Genomic DNA, 8,150 nt, shown 5'->3' with positions numbered 1-8,150 from the left:
CGAGATAAGACATGTCTCGAGAAAGAGACAAGACGCGCTTTGTGACATCCAAGATAATACGAGGCAAATGTTTTGGACACGAGATAGCTTGTAAAATGTCTCGTCTTGTCTGGAATGTCTCGAAAACAAAAGTCTAAGTTTTAAAATTATTTTTCAAGATCTATTCTCTCAGAAGTAGTTCTCTGCCTTAAAATTAATAACGACATTTGTGATTTAAAAAAAGATAAACAATGCCTAAAGTTAATAGTTAACTTTTCGAAAAGAAGCTTCATTAAGAGTGAACCTGAAAGATGTCCACAAACTTCGGGAGGTGATTCATAACATCAAAAGGAGACAAATGGTCCTCTTGCAGTTTTCGAATTCAGCTTCGTTGTCGAGATACAGGGTTGCCAACTGGTCGTGTTTGAGAAACTCACTGGGAATAAATTCAAGTCCAAGAATAAACTACTACTCATATATTTTTCAGGTCAATTGACTTATACCATGTTGTAAGGTCAAATATTTATTCATGAAGTGTGTACAAAATTCGCCAGGGTCTTTTCTGAGAAAATCGTCGAGAAAAAGTCACCTCCAAGAATAAACTACCCCTCGTAAATTTTTCTAAGAGAAATATCTGATACTGCAATATAGGGTTGTTAATTAAATATTGATTAATGAAAAATAAACAAAATTGTTAAAACCATTTTTGAGAAAATAGCGTTTTTCGATTTTCGGCTGTTTGTAAACCACACTTATTTTAGGTGGTAGGAAAAAATGGAAAAGCTCCTGTAAGAATACTAAGTAAACCCTAAGTTTAAACTTTGGTGTAGATAAGTTGAACGGTATGGCCTCTAGGCGAGTGCATATAAAAGTGTGCCGAACGGACGGACCGGAAGGACGGGTGTCGAAAAGTCACATTTTCAGTATGTAGACGCCATGAAACATGTAAATCCGTTGAAATCTGAATTTGATATTATTTTCACAATCACTATATTTTCTTCTCTCTTTTGTCGCTCGAAAAAGAAAAGCCTGAGTTTACTACAAAAAGCTAGGGAGTTTCTCAAAAAATATTCAATTACAGGGCCACCGCACTAAACTTTTTCAATTCAATTTCTTAACTGTGTTAGGCCGCAGTTGTTACTGAAGTGTGTATTTGGATAATACGAATAAAATTATCGTATTATTCAAATACATCGAATGTCAGATTATCGAATAAAAAACTTCGATTGAAGAAAATTAATACTACAAAACTAACTCACACTTTGAGCACATTTTTATTAGACATATAATAGACCAATTAATGCAATCATTGTTTATGAAATATGAAAAAAATCAAATGAGTCACTTTGGGAAAGTCGTTCAAAAAGAACACGTCAGGAGTAACCTACCTCTTGTGAATTGTTTCGAACAATGAGTTAAGATATACTTTTGGTTATTAATGAAATATTTATTTGCGAAATTTGAACAAAATCGCCTGTCGTTCGAGAAAATTGTCGGGGAAAAAACCTTGACCCCAAAAATAAACTATCCGTTGTAATTGTTTTTCATAGAAATGACTTATACTAAAATATAGGGTTATTAATGAAATACTTATTTATGAATTATCAATAAAATTGTCCGAGTAATTTTTGAGAAAATCGTGAGGGAAAAATAACTCCCCGAATAAACTATCTCTTGAGGATTCTTTCAGGGTAAGCGAGTTATTCCATATTACTAGGTTTTTAATGAAATATTTATTTCTGAGTACGAACAAAATTGCTTGACTCATTTTTGAGAAAACCGTGGAGGAAAAACACCCCCAAGAGTAAACTACTCCTCGCATATTTTTTCAGGACAAACAATTTTGCCATATTGTTCGGTTATTAACGAAATATTTATTTTTGAAATATCTTTTGAGTCGTTTTTGAGAAAATCGCCCAGACAACACTCCACCAAGAATAAACTACCCCTCGCATTTTTTTAGGACAAACGAGTTATGCCATATTGATAAGTTATTAATGAAATCTTTATTTATGAAATATGAACGAAAACATTTGAGTCCATTTTGAGAAAATCACTGAGAAAAAACTCACCCCCTTAGTATAAACTACCCCTTGTAGATTTTTCTCAGATAAATGCCTTATACCACAAAATAGGGTTGCTAATTAAATATTGATTTATAAAAAAAGAAAGAAAACAAGATCGTTAGAGCCAGTTATGAGAAAATATCTTTGTTTTATTTTCATCGTACAGGAAACTACCCTTGTTTTGGGAGTAGGAGGGAAATAAAAAAAACTATAGGAAATACTATGAAAATCTTAAACTAAAATTTGGTGCAGATAAGTTGAACATACCGTAAATTTTTCAACTAATTTACGGTATGTTCAAGTATGGCTTCTAGGCGAGGTATGGCTTCAGGTATGGCTTCTAGGCGAGTGCACAGAAAAGTGTAGCGAACGGACGGACGAACTGATGGACATGTATCGAAAAATAACTTTTTTGGTGTTAGGGGCTATAATACGTGTAAATTCGTTGAAATCTCAAATTTGATTTTTTTTCGAACACCATACTTTCTTCTCTCATTTGTCACTTCAAAGTAAAAGGAACTCAGAACTACAGATAAAAGACACCTACTTTTACACATAGACATTTATTGATTTAAAACTGTTTTAGTTTGTGTCATTTCACTTCCAATTGAAAGGTTTTACAATGATTAACGGCATACCAATGACGAGACGGAAGTTTTCAGGAAGTAAATGCATTCAGAAGTCTAGACTGCATTACAGCCTGTTTTTATTTCTGCAATTGTTAACAGCTGTAATTTCGTCCAAACGCTACATGACATAATTTTTGGTTGACGTCATTGTATTACTATTTTAGTATTGTTCTCTTCAGACTTGGTTGAAGTTTTGTCTTAACGGTTATACATTTTTCTTTCTTATTTCATCGTTACACATAAGAACAAAATGTTATGGTGAGTGGATAGATTCGAACCTACGAACATTGAGTTTATATTCTTCCAACACTTTACCAATGGACCAAGCTTTGTCTTCACGTTATCGCCCGGTTACAGGGTTTACTACGATTTAAATAAAATGGCTGGCTGTTAGAATTCCCTGCTCACATATTTCGATAAATAATTTTCATTGCTTCGTAGATACGTAGAGCAATGTTTAGATACACATTTTAGGAGAGTGAATTTTGGTGTATATAATAATTTCATGCCAGGTAAAACCTAGATAAGTTTTGATAAAATGTTTCATATGTAGTTCTCAATAATAAGCTTGCTGTTCGGAGTGAAGTTCCAAGGTTCAGCATTGCCTAGCAGTTTTTGCTATTAATATCCCTTCTAACAATATTGGCAGTGGACAAAAGTTAGCCCGTGTTGAAGCTTTTTGCTCCTAATTTAGTTATTTATTTAAGGAATATATTTTACTTATTTAAGGAATATATTGAAAATTGTCAGCAGGCGCGTATGCAGTAATTTGTTTCGGGAGAAGTCCGACTTCAATATTAGGATAAATTATAATAAAATTTAAAAGATAATCCTTAAATTTAGGCTAAATTTACAAAGAAGTTAGGATTTCAGAGGGGAGTCCGGACCACCTGGACCCACCCCTAAATGCGTCCTTGTTTGTCAGTAACGTTTTCTCATTTTGAAACCCTCAAAAACTTCGGATATATAAAGGAAAACGAGTTATTTTCGATAAAATATCACTTCAGAAGACGCGACAGTTTTATTGCACATGGTGGTATCCCAAGTTCACAAGAGCAAGAATTCATTAATTTTGATTCTCTGTCATTGTGCTCTATCGAAAGGTTAGGTTTTTTAACATATTACTCCTACGAACAAGCATGACTGGCAGATAGGAATACTGAACACAACTCCAGAGAAATGCATGCTGAACTTACGTTTATAGCTACGCTTTGGTGATTTGCCCTCAAGGTCAATCGAGTGGTAATTCAGTTCCGTCTCTGTTCTTAAGCCATGTTCGTATTACTTCGAACAGTTTTGATAATGAAAAGCATGCCTCTTAATATAACAGACTTCTTTCGCGTAAGAAATCGAAACGCAGTTGGTCAGAGCAACTAGTCTGTAAGAATTAGGTTGTTAGTTAGTTAGGAGCCCAGTACGAGTAAGGGTTTTTATTACTATTGTTTTTATCTTTTTTATGTGAGGAAAAATCAAATTGTGACATCGCGATATCAAATGTATTTGATTAGGTAGCTTTACTTTAGCTAAACTTTAAACATCAGTAACCGTCGAAATTATTTCACCAACTGATCACTTACTGAACATTTCAAACACATCAAACCAGTGGCATAACATGAAGGTTAACCTCTCCTCCGCAGTCCTTAGTTATGCGTCCGTACTTTCAAGGGCGGACTAAGGGCCGGGCGACTGCCCGGGGCGCCAGAGAAAGAGGGGCACCAAAACGAGCCTCAAAAAGTAAATTTTATAATGTGCTTTCTACTGACGTTTTTGGTTTATATTCTTGTAAAGTAGTGGCAATTATATGATCTTTTTCCATTTCACTATGGAAGAAGAGAGTTTCATAGTACTAAGGGGGCTGTATCGAAAAATTGAGAGATGGCATGTAGAATAAAGAGTACCGGGAATTAAGTATTGTTTGTTTGTTTGCTTGAGTTTAGCGTTCCACGGTTATGCCTTAATGGGCAAGGGAGATGTGGATACTAATTATAGTGGAATCCGAACCACTTTTATCGTTCAACAGTAATCCACCGGGAATTGGACCCGGTACCACAGAAGGCAGGCGTGCTAGCCACTAGACCAGGGGGGTGGAGTTGGTATTGTTTATAGCGGGCCATATTCTTTTTGAAGTTTTCCTAGGTAATGGATTTCTTTTTGAAAATGGGTTTAAAACAGGGGCGTCATTTAGGGAGGGCAGGGAGGGGCATTTGCCCCCAGTGAGTTTAAGATGTATATAGATTTTATCATTAGAATAGTAGTAAATCAGTGAAAAACGCGAAATTTTACTTATATCAAGAGGTCTTGCCCCCCGCCCAAAGCAAAATCTGAAATGACGCTCCTGGTTTAAACTATTAAAAACACTATGATAAAATGTAAAATATAGGCTACTACTAGGGAAAGGGCGCCAAAAAGTCACTTTGCCCGTGTGAGAATTTGGCCTGCTCCGCCCCTGCGTACTTTCTGTATATTTTTTGGCCTTGCAGCTTGTGCGGTCCCCACGCCACATTGTTGCGGGGGCGCTATTTACGCCTACCCTTCGAACGTAATTCAATAACTGTTTAAGAAATTCTACCATCAGCGTGAAAACGGAAATATATTTTTCTAATGGTCCCATAGAACTTTCACTCAGAATGCCAGATGCAATTTTTCTAAGTGGTCTCTGGCTAAGTAGAAGGAAGATCTGTTTCCTAAGTAAGTTCCTTTCAGAAAGTTTGCTATTTCTTTAACAGTGATGTAAATAAATATACTTATCGTTATTAGCTCGACACCAAACCATCCTGGACAAATCCCTCTAGAACAATGATCGGCAAAAGCTATTCTGCATAATTTTATAAGCGACTCAAGGGTGAAACACTTGTTAACGAAAGCAATGTTGTGTATATACTGCCTTGTTTCTGACCAAATATAAAGTCTTTTGTAATCTTTAGACACTTTTCCTATTCTTTTTGTCACCCTTGGTTGTGTAGGGAAGCCTCGAACAAATAAAGAAGAGGTAATATTACAGATAAGGGGCGCTATAAATATATTAGGTATTTCTTTTGTTACCTAACCATAACGGCCTAGGGTCGTCTTCAGTAGAATAAAAAATGCTACGTGATATTACATTCACGAAGGAGGAAAGGATGCTCTAAATATATTTCTTATTCATTTTGTCTGCCCTGCTTCTCAGAAATTATATACCTTCTGTTGGAGGGTGCTGAAAAGAGAGGAGGGGAAATAAAACGTCGTGCCCCCTCATACATTTTAAATTTTGTGACGTGGTTGCTCAAATTATTACTAAAGAAAGCACTTTAAACTAAGATGTGTAAAGTTACAACATTATGTAAGGGTGGCATATTCATTAACAATAATAATAATAATAATAATAATAATAATAATAATAATAATAATAATAATAATAATAATAATAATAATAATAATAATAATAATAATAATAATAAATATGAATGTCTTTGGAGAGCCGAAATTATGTGAGAGAACAATGATATGTAGAGGTTTAAGATGGGTGGTCATAGAGGAGGAAAAACCAGGATTTTTCTCTCTCTGACTCTCTAACGTTAAGATTATGTGCTGAAGGTAAGAAGCATCATCATTCTACAATAGGTTGCTTTTACGTAGAATATCTATTACTTGAGCTCCCCTCCTTCGGGCAACTTTGCTTATGTAGTAAATTCAAAACAATTTCAATTTAAGACAAATATTTATAGAGAAAATTAAACATTTAATAGGGAAATCTGTTATCAAAATATCCAAACACGTAGATAGAAGACTATGTAGTGAGAAACATTGTGAAACTATAAAATTCTCCAAATTAGAATTAACATTTACTGGAAAACATTCGTTATGCATCAGTGAGCACAGGGGAAATAATTACGAATCTGTTTGCAAACAAAAATTAGAGACACTAATGCAAATGCGACGATATTTTCTTTCTTTCTTTTTTTTTTTTTTTTGGTATCGTCATGAGTTTTACACATATGTTACAATTTGATTCTTTCCCAAATAAAAAATAAATAAAATAACCTTAGTGATAAAAATGACAACAGTACTTCCACGGGATTCGAACCGTCTACCTTCGGTATACAAACTCGTTGCTTTACCTAACTGAGCTACTTGCTCTCTTACGTAAGCTGAACCTGTTCTACAGTAAAGACGATTTTTCATTACGATTGGGCTAACAATTCGTCTTTTTCCATAGGTAATTTCCACTATTTGCACTATCTATACGTTAATACTTAGCATAGATTCATATATTTGGAGTTCGCTGATAATGCATATAATAAGACATACTAGAAATATTTCGTTAAAATTTTCGTTTGTAGATCTAATCCACGCTTCTCTCACTGCCATAGATGTCGCTGCTTCGTGTTGAACTGCAGAATTCCCTCGTGTTCTTGAAAATTTCCCACTTTAGCAGAGTTGGTAATTCTCGAGATTTCTGTCGATTTAATGTTTTTTGCTTCTAATTTCTTTATTTTAAGCTAATAACTAACTAACTAACTCTATGGCCTATGGAACCCGGAGTTTCAGTGCCGCGTTCACAAAAGCTCTCCACTGACTTCTATCCTTAGCTAATTGCATCCAGTTTCTACTTTGTATTCCTATCTCTGCGAGATCCATCTTAATATTATCCTCCCATCTGCGCCTAGGTCTTCCTAATGGTCGTTTTCCTATGGGTCTTCCAGTCCAGATTTTAAGCTAATATCTAACACAAATATTAAAAACGGGTTTGTTATTAACCTGTCCTGCTGGGGAAACCTTCCGAAATTTCGAACATATAAAGAAAACGGAGATATTTTCAAAAAACTTCAAAATAGAGAGACGCGTCATTTATTTTGCTCATGGTAGTACCTTCACCAACAACATAAGTGAATGAACTTACTTTCTTTTACGTTAGCGTGTCGGTGGCCAGCGCACATTTCAAACATGCCTCCATTCACCATACTCTTATAAAATTTATCCACCTCCCGGTAAATCGCAACATTGCATTTTCATTTAACACTGGGCGCATAAAGAGTGTACAGCCAAAACGGCTCGTCCGATTTAAAAAATTCCTTCATTTTAGGTTGAAAATATCATATTTGGAGACGGTTTCCCCTCTTACGTTTTGTTGTAACTGATAATAACAGAGTTACCTTATGTCAGGGGACTTTTGAGACATCTTGTATTTATAACAGCCTGTCACTAATAGTTTTGTAATGATTAGTATTGAAACCGAGACTGATCAATTTGTACCATTTCATATAAAATATAGAAAGGCGGAAAAAATGAAAGAGAAAATAAGTTCTTAGGACCTTAATCAATATCTTAAAGCCACTTCTAGGTATCTCTTACCATTTTTTATGTATGGAGAACAATATTGAAACCTGAGGTTTCTACCACTTCTGAGCTGATGAGTTGATATTGAGTCTAACATCTCGTTCAGCAGCGTGGCTATATGAGACGTGGACCTACTGATTAACGTAAAATCCGAACCACA

This window comes from Thermobia domestica, chromosome 18, assembly GCF_964235325.1.
Source record: "Thermobia domestica chromosome 18, izTheDome1.hap1.1, whole genome shotgun sequence".
NCBI lineage: Eukaryota > Metazoa > Arthropoda > Insecta > Zygentoma > Lepismatidae > Thermobia > Thermobia domestica.
This window is presented reverse-complemented; position numbering follows the sequence as displayed.